This window comes from Entelurus aequoreus, linkage group LG13, assembly GCF_033978785.1.
Source record: "Entelurus aequoreus isolate RoL-2023_Sb linkage group LG13, RoL_Eaeq_v1.1, whole genome shotgun sequence".
Classification (NCBI taxonomy): domain Eukaryota; kingdom Metazoa; phylum Chordata; class Actinopteri; order Syngnathiformes; family Syngnathidae; genus Entelurus; species Entelurus aequoreus.
The window spans coordinates 63641316-63653814 of NC_084743.1; the positions used below are offsets into that span (position 1 = coordinate 63641316).

At 39.9% G+C, this 12499-nt stretch overlaps 1 protein-coding gene across 1 annotated transcript in view; it reads left to right on the forward strand.

The window, feature by feature from the left end:
- The first annotated feature begins 7982 nt into the window (after nt 1-7982).
- Nucleotides 7983-12499, forward strand: part of si (sucrase-isomaltase) — a 221924-nt gene continuing 217407 nt past the window's right edge. The window contains exon 1 of the mRNA XM_062068147.1: nt 7983-8013. The gene's annotated coding sequence lies outside the window, so the exon portion shown is untranslated. The remainder of the gene's footprint in view (nt 8014-12499) is intronic.

Consider the following 12499-nt stretch of genomic DNA (forward strand, 5'->3'; position numbering starts at 1 on the left):
TGTGATTTGCCCAGTGAGCCGCCCTGATGTTGTTGTCACTGCATTGCTGCAGGAGCTTCAGGGCGGCTGGTACCAGTGGGTCTCTGGAGGGGAGGCGGGGCGTTGGCTCTGAGGAGAGTGTGAGCCTTTCATGGAGCAGGTGGTTCTCATCCATGTTTGCCCGGCCCGCCAGAGTTGCTACAGCACCTTGGCGACGAAGCTCAGCGGGTTGGATGCCTGCTAAGATGGGCAGTAGCTCCACAGGGGTGGGGCGCAGGCATCCAGTGATAACACGCAAGGCTTCGTTGATCGGGACATCAAGTTGTTTAGAGTGAGCACTGCGCGCCCAGACAGGTGCGCAGTACTCAGCAGTTGAGTAGACCAGGGCAAGTGCTGCTGTTCGCAGAGTTCTTGCCCCGGCACCCCAACCGGACCCGACCAACCGTCTCAGCAGTGAGACGCGGGTGTTGAGTTTCTTGCGTGTTGCCAAGAGGTGTTTACGGAAAGTGAGCGACCTGTCCAGGGTGACCCCAAGGTATTTAGGGTCAGGACGAGGGTCTTCAGGTGTAGGACGAGGCCGGCATAGGGTAAGGGAAGCCCCATCCGGCTTCCGCACCTCGAACCTGATCTCACGATCCGCTTCCCAATTGTATAGGTGGAAAGCTTGTGTCACCGTCTTGGATTCGCTGAGCTTCAATCTCCAGTTATGGAGGTAAGCCACTAAAGTCTCCATGTCCTGGCTTAGAGTTCCCTCCAAGGCCTGCCAGTCCCTGTCGGAGTGCAGCAGCGCGAGATCGTCTGCGTATGCGAACCTCCGTGAGACTGTGGCAGGCAGGTCGTATGTATAGATGTTATACAGGAGGGGAGCCAGGACAGATCCCTGGGGGACGCCATTTTTCAGGCGCCGCAACCTGCTTTTATCTCCGTTACTGGTGGTGAGAGTAAAGCTGCGGTTCCAGACAAGCTCCATGATCATTTTGACCATGTGCCTGTCTGGAAGCAGGCGGAGAAGTTTGCAGGTGAGGCCGCGGTGCCAGACTGTGTCATAGGCAGCAGTCAGGTCTATGAAGACGGCACCGGCCTTCTTTTTCGCCTCAAAGCAGTCCTCGATGTCCTGGGTAAGGAGGGCGACCTGATCCACCGTGGACTTCCCACGTCGAAAACCCGCCTGCTCCCGGGGGAGGTGGGGGTCTATGATGGGCTCGACACGGGCGTGAATCAGGCGCTCGAGGACTTTTAAGGGGACGCAGAGCAACGAGATTGGTCTGTAGCTCGTTACGTCATCCTTTGGCTTGTTCGGCTTGGGGATAGCGACAACAGTGGCCCTTCTCCAAATCCTGGGGATCCGGAGTTGGCGCAGGCAAGAAGACAGGAAAACTCTCAGCCAGGACTTCATTGCAGGGGCAGCGTGGAGCACGAGTTCTGGGCAGATGTTGTCAGGCCCAGCAGACTTGCCTGGTTTGGTATACTGGAGGGCAGCTATGAACTCCTCCGGTGAAAACTCACCGGAGATGTTACACTCGCTAGATGTTGTTGTCCTCCAGAGGTCTGCAGTTTCCTGGCGCACCGCCCGGGAAAAATCTCGATTCATCCCGGTATATGCCCCGTTTTTCACAACCTGTGCTGCAATAGCATTTGCGGTAACGGGGCATGTTCGGGGTGCGCGCTCAGACCTACCAGTCAAGTTGTTCAAAGTGCTCCACGCGATACGGCTAGTGTGCGAGAAGTCGATGGAGTGGACTGCCTCTTTCCAGCGCTGGTGCCTCTTCCTTCCAAGAGTGGAAAGAAGGGCAGTGGCTGAATTGTTAGCCTCCGGGCCATAGGGAGCCCGGAGGAAGGCGCTGTAGAGGGTCTCGCACTCGCCATCCCAGCATGGTTTGTAGTTCTTACGCCGGCCGCGTGGGATGGCTTTTTTGGCCGCAGATGTTAGTGCCCTACAGAAGTCCTGGTATGCCTCGTCCACGTTGGGTGTGTCTGGTGGTGGGAGACACCGTGTGGACTTGTTGGTATGGAGGCGATAGAGTTTCCAATTGGCCTTCGGGAAGTTCCATCGCTTCATCGGTCCGCTCGGAACTGTTGTCACGAGGTCGGGCACCGATATCAGCGACGGTCGGTGTTGCGACCTGGGGAACATTCCTAGAACACGTCTGTCGGGGAGCTGGGTGTCCACACCGACACTCACGAAAGCCAGGTCAGGGTTCGTGTCAGTGTTATGCCGAGCGGAGTGAAAGCTGGCTGGGCCCTTCGGGTTGTAGAGAAGGTTGAGCGAGTTGCGCTCTGCCCAGTCAGAAAGAGTTTCCCCGCTCGGTGAGGTGGTACTGTATCCCCACCGTGTATGCCGGCAGTTGAAATCACCAGCATATACACACGGTGGTTCAAGCACTGGCAGTGACACTGGCGTGAGTTGTGAGGGTGGTGGTTTGTAGACGTTGACAATTTTGATGTCGCCAACGTCCACTCGCAGCCACTCGATCTCGGAGTTGTCCGGTGATCGATCGGCGAGGGTCCAGCTCAGATCGTTGTGGACAAACGTGGCAAGGCCATGCTTCTTGCTCAGGATTGACCCAGCTAGCGTGAAGTTGGTGATCGCTAGCTTGTCCGCTGTTGGGCGGTGGGTTTCCTGAAGGAGGATGACCATGGCTTGGGTGGTGTGGGCCATGTGCTCGATGACGGATGTTTTGGCATCTGTGAGCCCTTCAACGTTCAGTTGCAGTATTCTTGGTTGGAGACCGGCAGCAGTGTTGCTACCAGATCTCCGCCCAGACTGCCCCTGGACGCCAGAACGGGAGGGTACCCGAGTTGAAAGTTTTTTGTTTCGCCGCGTTGCCATGGAGTAGAGCAGCGCGGTTACTTGCAGGGATCACGGCGTGAACGTAAACTTTCTCGATCCCTAAAAAAAAAATCATTAACAAACCATGAATGAAAAGGAACAGAAAGAAGTAAAACATATCTGCCCCATAGTCACACAATCACAACAGTTGTTCAACTCAGGTGACCATTTAGGTATTTTTTATGTATTCATAACATACATATTTCATAACAAAATAATTAACATGTAAACAAAAAAAATCATGATTTTTTAATTCTTTTTTTTTTTTATACAGTCATTGTTTAATTTCACTACTAATATTGTTTCTATAAACTAACACCTTTTAATTGAAATGCATCTTTCCATTGTCCCTGTTCTATATCCCCATTTATTAAACAAGCTCTTTTCCTTTCAGACTAGAGGTGTCAAACCTACGGCCCGGCCCGCGAACAGGTTTTATCCGGCCCGCGAGATGATTTTGGTAAGTAACAAATATTAGCAGAAATTTTTGAATGAAAGAAAATGCTCTTCTAAATGTGTCCACTGGATGTCGCCAGAGCAACTTTTTGTATGACTTCAGAGGGGGCGGAGCTATGTGCCGGGGTAAGATAGAGCAGTGGTACCCAACTACCGGTCCACGGACCGATTGGTACCGGGTTGCGCAAGAAATTAAAAAAAAAAAAAATAAATAAAAAATGTGTATCAAATCAAAATAAAAAACACAATATTGTGTACGTGTATGTCAATATAGATCAATACAGTCTGCAGGGATACAGTCCGTAAGCACACATGATTGTATTTCTTTATGAAAAAAATAAATAAATAAAAACTGGTACCGGTCCGCGGACCGATTGGTACCGGGTCGCGCAAGAAATAAAAAAAATAAAAAATAAAAATTTGTATTAAATCAAAATAAAAAACACAAAATATACATATTGTGTACGTGTATGTCAATATAGATCAATACAGTCTGCAGGGATACAGTCCGTAAGCACACATGATTGTATTTCTTTATGAAAAAAATAAATAAATAAAAACCGGTACCGGTCCGCGGACCGATTGGTACTGGGTCGCGCAAGAAATAAAAAAAATAAAAAAATGTTTTTTATTAAATCTAAATAAAAAACACAATATATACATATTGTGTACGTGTATGTCAATATAGATCAATACAGTCTGCAGGGATACAGTCCGTAAGCACACTTGATTGTATTTCTTTATGAAAAAAATAAAAAAATAAAAAACCGGTACCGGTCCGCGGACCGATTGGTACCGGGTCGCGCAAGAAATTAAAAAAAAAAAAAAAAAAAAAAAAATGTGTATTAAATCAAAGTAAAAAACACAATATATACATATTGTGTACGTGTATGTCAATATAAATCAATACAGTCTGCAGGGATACAGTCCGTAAGCACACATGATTGTATTTCTTTATGAAAAAAATAAATAAATAAAAACCGGTACCGGTCCGCGGACCGATTGGTACCAGGTAGCGCAAGAAATTAAAAAAAATAAAATAAATTTGTATTAAATCAAAATAAAAAAACACAATATATACATATTGTGTACGTGTATGTCAATATACATCAATACAGTCTGCAGGGATACAGTCCGTAAGCACACATGATTGTATTTCTTTATGAAAAAAAAAAATAAATAAAAAACGGTACCGGTCCGCGGACCGATTGGTACCGGGGTCGCGCAAGAAATAAAAAAAAAAAATAAAAAAAATTGTATTAAATCAAAATAAAAAACACAATATATACATATTGTGTACGTGTATGTCAATATAGATCAATACAGTCTGCAGGGATGCAGTCCATAAGCACACATGATTGTATTTCTTTATGAAAAAAATAAATAAATAAAAACCGGGACCGGTCCGTGGACCGATTGGTACCGGGTCACGCAAGAAATAAAAAAATAAAATAAAAATAAAAATTGTATTAAATCAAAATAAAAAACACAATATATACATATTGTGTACGTGTATGTCAATATAGATCAATACAGTCTGCAGGGATACAGTCCGTAAGCACACATGATTGTATTTCTTTATGAAAAAAATAAATAAATAAAAAACGGTACCGGTCCGCGGACCGATTGGTACCGGTCCGCGGACCGATTGGTACCGGGTCGCGCAAGAAATAAAAAAAATAAAAAATAAAAATAAAAAAAATAAAAAAATTGTTTTTATATTAAATCAATGTATGTCAATATAGATCAATACAGTCTGCAGGGATACAGTCCGTAAGCACACATGATTGTATTTCTTTATGAAAAAAATTAATAAATAAAAAATCCCCCCCGGTCCGTGGGACAAATTGTCAAGCGTTGACCGGTCCCCAGCTACAAAAAGGTTGGGGACCACTGAGATAGAGGACTGGGGACACATTATCTGGGCGCACAAAAATATGCTGAAATAACATGTATCCCCTTCTAACTTCATGTGTGAGTCATGAAATGAGTCCAAATTCACAGGTTTTGTTGTAGATGATGCTACATACGTACAAAATAAACCACATGATGTTAGTGCATCAGTTGAGGAAAATGAGTAAATTACATTAATAACTTACTGACGCTAGCGAGTAAGATTGGAGGTTTTGGTCGAATCGTACGGGGGTTCAGTGTGGCTATCGTTGCGCCAACTAGTGACGGGGAAGTTCATAACTCGGATATTTGCTTGCAAACGTATAGAAGAAACAGCTGGGTTTCTCGAACTGTGGAAACCCCAAATATAAAGTTGGTAATTTTCCTTTTCACCCTGCTCAGTACAATCGTACTAAAGCAATAACTAACCGACAACAATGGAATAAACATGAAATACGCTATGAAAATCAGCTGTCGTTACCAAAGCATGGGCAGTTATCTCCCTCTGCATATTTGCCAACACAGTGTGTGTGTGTGTTTGTGTGTTTGTGTGCGTGTGTGTGTGTGTGTGTGTGTGTGTGTGTGTGTGTGTGTGTGTGTGTGTGTGTGTGTGTGTGTGTGTGTGTGTGTGTGTGTGTGTGTGTGTCCTTGTATTTCTACCATCCTTGAGACACCAACAAGGAAAAGTACCTTCCATATGAGGACCGGTGAACAAGTCAGGACATAAACCATGGTCCCAATACAGAAAACCATTGCATCTAATAGAGAATGTCTCATTTGCACCCCTGGTGGTGAAATCTATCAAAATGAGGGTGGTCCCAAAAAGGAGGAATTTTTCAAATTGACTGTATGTCGGTTTTAAAAGTGCTCCCCCTCTGGTCAAGATATGAAATAACAAGTGTGTGTAAACATTTGAAGTGCTCCCCCTCTGGCCAACATATGTAATAACAAGTGTGTGTGTAAGAAATTGAAATGCGCCCCCTTTGGCCAAAATGAATAAACAAAATAAAATAAATATGTATGTAGAGACATGATTTAATAACTTGAAGTAAATAATGAAGGTTAAAAACCAATTGCAAACAAAAAATAATAACAAATAAATAAAAGCTTAACTTTTTTTAATTTGCATAGTATGTATATATTATTAATGTTGTAAATACAAATCTTTATATGTGTAGAAAAGGTGGTCCTAAAGAGGTAGGCATTTTTCGGAGGTCTCAAGAAGGTAACACATACAAGTGTGTGTGTGTGTTTGTGTGTTTGTTTGTATTCTGGCAATGCTGACTTAATGGGGACATCGCTCTGTTTACACAGTCACCTTTAGGGGACCTCTGACGATATGGGGACAACAATACAGGTCCCCTAAAGCAGGGGTGTCCAAACTTTTTCCACTGAGGGCCGCACACGGAAAAATTTAAGCATGCTGGGGCCATTTTGATATTTTTCATTTTCAAACCTTAACAAAATATATGGATTTTTTTTTTTTTTTTTTAACCTTTAGGGCTCCCGGGGACCATAAAGAGTCTCAGTCATTAAAATGTTAAAAATAAGTCAAATTATTATTATTTTTTATTTAACGCTTACAGTAAATCTCTATATCAACTTCAGGTTGATATAAAGTTAAAAAAAAAAAAAAAAGGTTTTATGCCTTTTCTGTCAAAGACAACTTTGTTTTTTTATAGTAAAACTGAAATATGCAGTATTTAGTAATTAGAGCCCTAAAAGATCAATAATGCAGGACACCATTGATTTTTATTATTTAATATTTTTGAGTAATGACAGTGAAATGTTAAATAAAATCCTACTAAATATATTATGGATCCAAAAGGTCCCCCACTCATAAAGTGATACATTTTTATTAGGTTTTTTTTACTTTTAAAACTTAAATTACGAGATCAACTTCAGATATATCTGTCGATTTTACGTTTGAACTATTATTTTGTTTGTATTATGCTCTTTTGTCAAATAAAACGTTGATGTTTTTTTATGGCAACCACACAATATATGCAATATTTTTTCCACAAAAACATTTTAAAGTGACATTTTTTAAGTAATAATTCATTGTAACAGAGATTTTTTGTCTTTTTTTTTTTTTTGAGCAATGGCAAAAAAATAAATAAATAAACAAAGACAAAAGAAGAAAAAAAACAGCCTGCATGGCAGCTTTGTGTCAACATTGCAACTTTTTCTCATTAGATTTCACCTCATTCCACTTTTTTTAAATGTTTTTTTTTATTTTTGCAATACTATCAATTTTATAATTTTTGCAGAATGTCGGTAAACGATTAGCTGCGGGCTGCAAATGGCCCCCGGGCCGCATTTTGGACACCCCTGCCCTAAAGGGAAACCTTTTTAAATGATAGTCAGATCCATTCTGAAGATGCCTAAGTGCTTTTTAAGCTTTGGCCCATAAAACATGTTTACTAAAAAGTAAACATGTTTAACATCTAATTTTAATTTCTTTTTTTTTTCTTTTTTAATGGTCCTCAGTAGTCACGTACAAATGTGTGTGAATTATGCAAAATATTAAAATTTGGTCCCCATGAACCATATTAATTAATTATTTTCCCCAGGGTCCCCAGTAAGAATGATCAGCACATTACTTCATCAATCCAGAGATTTAAAGACGTGTATGAGCTAACCTGTAGAAAGGGTGGTCCCCACAAGTGATGATCAAAAACTTGGTCCCCATTCCAAATGATAACCAGCATGTGTGTGTGTGTGTGTGTGTGTGTATGTGTGTGTGTGTGTGTGTGTGTGTGTGTGTGTGTGTGTGAGGCCATAACAGATCATGCGCATTATACGGTATCTGGCTTGAGGAGAACTTTGCCCAGGACTGTGTGGAGAGAGCCAAGGTAAGACAACAACTGCAGCCTTCCGACATGTTCATCAACAGGCAATGAATCCTCCGTTCTCTATAAATCTGCATTATTAATTTGTGCGATAGGCGAACCGTCTTTTCATTACAGCCAGATTGTAGCACTTTGTTCCGCTGCTAAATGATTCACAATCAAGAAGTCTACTGTGGTTGGTTTTTTTAAGTGGAACCTCAGCTTATGCAAAATGAATAACGAAGCTACTTGTTGCAACAAAAGAGGGGGGAAAAAAGCATGTTGCATTATTTGCAGCCTGCTCTAGACAGCAAGGTGGGTGTTTTTGCTCGTAGAGTAAACGATCTGGTCGGGGTTTTACGAGGGCGGTTTGATTACAGTTTTTCTCTCTTTTTATAGCTCACACATTCAGTCAGGCTGAAATAGTGCAAACACGTAGTTTCTGTAGCACGCTGTCAATGACTGCATTAAGTTACTTGGTTTGTAGTGTGTAACCAAGTTAATGTATCATAATGGACTTAAAGGCCTACTGAAACGCACTACTACCGACCACGCAGTCTGATAGTTTATATATCAATGATGAAATCTTAACATTGCTACACATGCCAATACGGCCGGGTTAACTTATAAAGTGCAATTTAAAATTTCCCGCTAAACTTCCGGTTGGAAACGTCTATGTATGATGACGTGTGCGCGTGACGTCACGACGGCAAAGGAAGTATTCGTACCCAATGTGTCACCATACAAACTGCTCTGTTTTCATCGAACAATTCCACAGTATTCTGGACATCTGTGTTGGTGAATCTTTTGCAATTTCTTTAATGAACAATGGAGACTGCAAAGAAGAAAGTTGTAGGTGGGATCGGTGTATTAGCAGCTGGCTATAGCAACACAACAAGGAGTACTTACTTGGATAGCAGACGCGCTAGCTGATGCTAGCCGCCAACCGCATCTGTGATCGGGTGAAGTCCTTCGTCGGGTGTTGATAAGCAGATGAGGGCTGGCTGACGTAGGTGGAGCGCTAATATTTTTATCATAGCTCTGTGAGGTCCGGTTGCCAAGTTACTAAGTTGGCTTCAGCGTCGTTAGCAACAGCATTGTTAAGCTTTGCCAGGCTGAGAATTATTAACCGTGTAGTTACATGTCCATGGTTTAATATGATTGTTGATCTTCTGTCTATCCTTCCAGTCAGGGGTTTATTTCTTTAGTTTCTATCTGCATTTAAGCACGATGCTATCACGTTAGCTCCGTAGCTAAAGAGCTTCGCCTATGTATTGTCGTGGAGATAAAAGTCACTGTGAATGTCCATTTCGCGTTCTCGACTCTCATTTTCAAGAGGATATAGTATCCGAGGTGGTTTAAAATACAAATCCGTGATCCACTATAGAAAAAGGAGAGTGTGTGGGATCCAATGAGACCTTGTACCTAAGTTACGGTCAGAGCGAAAAAAGATACACCCTGCACTGCCTCTCTAGTTCCTCATCCACAAATCTTTCATCCTCGCTCAAATTAATGGGGTAATCGTCGCTTTCTCGGTCCGAATCTCTCTCGCTCCATTGTAAACAACGGGGAATTGTGAGGAATCCTTCCTCCTGTAACGTCACGCTACTTCCAGTATAGGCAAGGCTTTTTTTTTATCAGCGACCAAAGGTTGCGAACTTTATCATCGTTGTTCTCTACTAAATCCATTCAGCAAAAATATTGCAATATCGCGAAATGATCAAGTATGACACATAGAATGGATCTGCTATCCCCGTTTAAATAAAATAAAATCATTTCAGTAGGCCTTTAAGGTATATGGTCATGGTTTTGTTGGTTTCCGTCACATGGTTCCAGTCAGGGGCGTCACTAGCTTTTGAGGACGGGGGGGGCTTAGCCCCCAGGAGATGCACAGGATGCGAGCGAACGTAGCGCACGAGCACAAAACTTCACAAACAGCTAACAAAGACTTACAAATTATTCATTGTTATTATTATTTTTTCAGTCGGTTTATTTTCAATCTGTGTTCAGTACAAGAACACACATGGGTTTGCACAGTGACATTTTGTTTACAGCATCAACAAGAAACAATTACTTGCATGATCCTTCAAGATACACTGAAACACAATGAACGTCATGGCATTAGCCTCTATGTTATTCATTCACAACATAGAGGCTAATGCCACCACTTTAGCTCACAATACAATAATTGTTTGTTCCCAAATATTTTGAAGTTGCACAGATTGAATTTTGGGCACATATGTGACTAAAATGGTTGTAAATTCAAGCCCTGGAAATATTACTTAATTACTTGAATTAAAGTAATATCTGGATCGGGATCATTTGGCTTGTATATAATATATTTATATATTATGGCAAGCCGTTAAGGAAATTAAATATATATGGAAGTCTGAATAGAAATGAGAAACGTTTATATATACTGTAAATAAGAAAGACTTAGAGTCCGTCTGCTGATCTGAAAAAGAGCCAAAGCTGTCAAAGAGCTGAGGGACCATCTTCAAAGTGCAATGCTGAAACAAGTAATGCAAACAATAAAATGTAACTTCCAGGGCTTGAGATTAACGTAGTCCCGTCGTCCCGGGGACGGTAAAAAAAAATGCACGGGACGAAATGAAATGCTCCCCGGGACGATGGCTTTTAACCATTTTTTTTCTTTTTCTTTTTATGTATTTATTCATTTTACATTTTATATTAAATGTCTTGGTTTTTCCACCCTCTGAAAATCCTATGAAATGTTTAACAAGCCATCCTATAATAATACAACAGCTATTAATGTAACAATATAATAAAACAAATATATTTAATGATGTTTTTTTCATTATTTTAACAATAGGCTAATGTATATTACTTTATATACAAGAAACACAAAACTTAAAAACTAAATTATTTACAATTGCAGACACAAGGTTCTTGTTCTGCAGTGCTGTGTGCTAATGTGCTTCGTACACCTGCAGGACCGCAAGCAAGGTCGCAGAGAAAATGCGGACTGGATTTTGAGTGATGTGGGTATTTTCTATATGAACAAGTGGAATGGATTGGATACCGACGCACTAAAGGGGCTCTCTACCTTACGCTATGAAGTGAGGGGAAACTGAGTGAATAATGACAGGTTATATGATTATTTATTTAAACTCATATTCGGGCCACTTTATAATGAATATGTCAAATATGCATGTATTTGTAAAAAAAAAAAAGAGATTTTTTTATTTTTATTTTTTTTTAACACAAAATTATTTAGGGGGGCTTAAGAACATTTTTGGGGGGCTTGAGCCCCCCTAAAATAGGCCTAACAATGCCAATGATTGCAGTAACACCTTCACACCTGTCCTGAGGTGGGTTGTAACACCCTATATTTACTTAAAGCAGTGCTTTTCCATTATTTTTTTGTGACGCACACCCTAGGAAAAATAACTATAAATAGAAAAATGTGTCTCTAAAATGTTTATAAGTTCACCTCTGCATAGTATTGGTATCCTTATTAACATGAAATACAATAAAAACACGTACAAAAGAACCAAAATGCAACAAAAAATAGCTTTGCTAAGATTGTTTTTAGTCTGTAACAGACAAGATTTAAAGAGCATCAATTTGCTTAGAAGTAAATTTAAAAAAATCCTGAAACCTTTTTGACCCACTTAAATAATTGTATATATATATATATATATATATATATATATATATATATATATATATATATATATATATATATATATATATATATATATATATATATATATCCATACCCACTTGTCCTGAGGTGGGTTGTAACACCCTATATTTACTTAAAGCAGTGCTTCTCCATTATTTTTTTGTGACGCACACCCTAGGAAAAATAACTATAAATAGAAAAATGTGTCTCTAAAATTGTTATAAGTACACCTCTGCATAGCATTGGTATCCTTATCAGCATGAAATAAAACAAACACGTAAAAAAGAACCAAAATACAACAAATAGCTTTGTTAAGATAGTTTTTTTTTCTGTAGCTGAAAAGATTTAAAGTGAATTAATTTGCTTAAAAAATTAAAAATCCTGAAAAATGTTTTTGACCCACTTAGATCATTTTATATTGAAATATGTATATATATATATATCCATACCCACCTGTCCCGAGGTGGGTTGTAACAATTTACTCCATTACATTCACTTAAAGCAGTGCTTCTCAATTATTTTTTTGTATTGCACACTCTTGGAAAAATAAATATAAATAGAAACATTAAATTGTTATAAGTACACCTCTGCACAGCATTGGCATCCTTATTAGCATAAAATAAAACAAACACGTACAAAAGAACCGAACTATAACAAAGAATAGCTTTGTTAAGATTGTTTTTAGTCTGTAACAGAAAATATCTAAAGTGCATCACTTTGCTTAAGGAAAAAAAAAATCCTGAAACATTTTTTGACCCACTTAAATCATTATATATATGTATGCATATATATATATATACATATATATATATATATATATATATATATATATATATATATATATATATATATATATATATA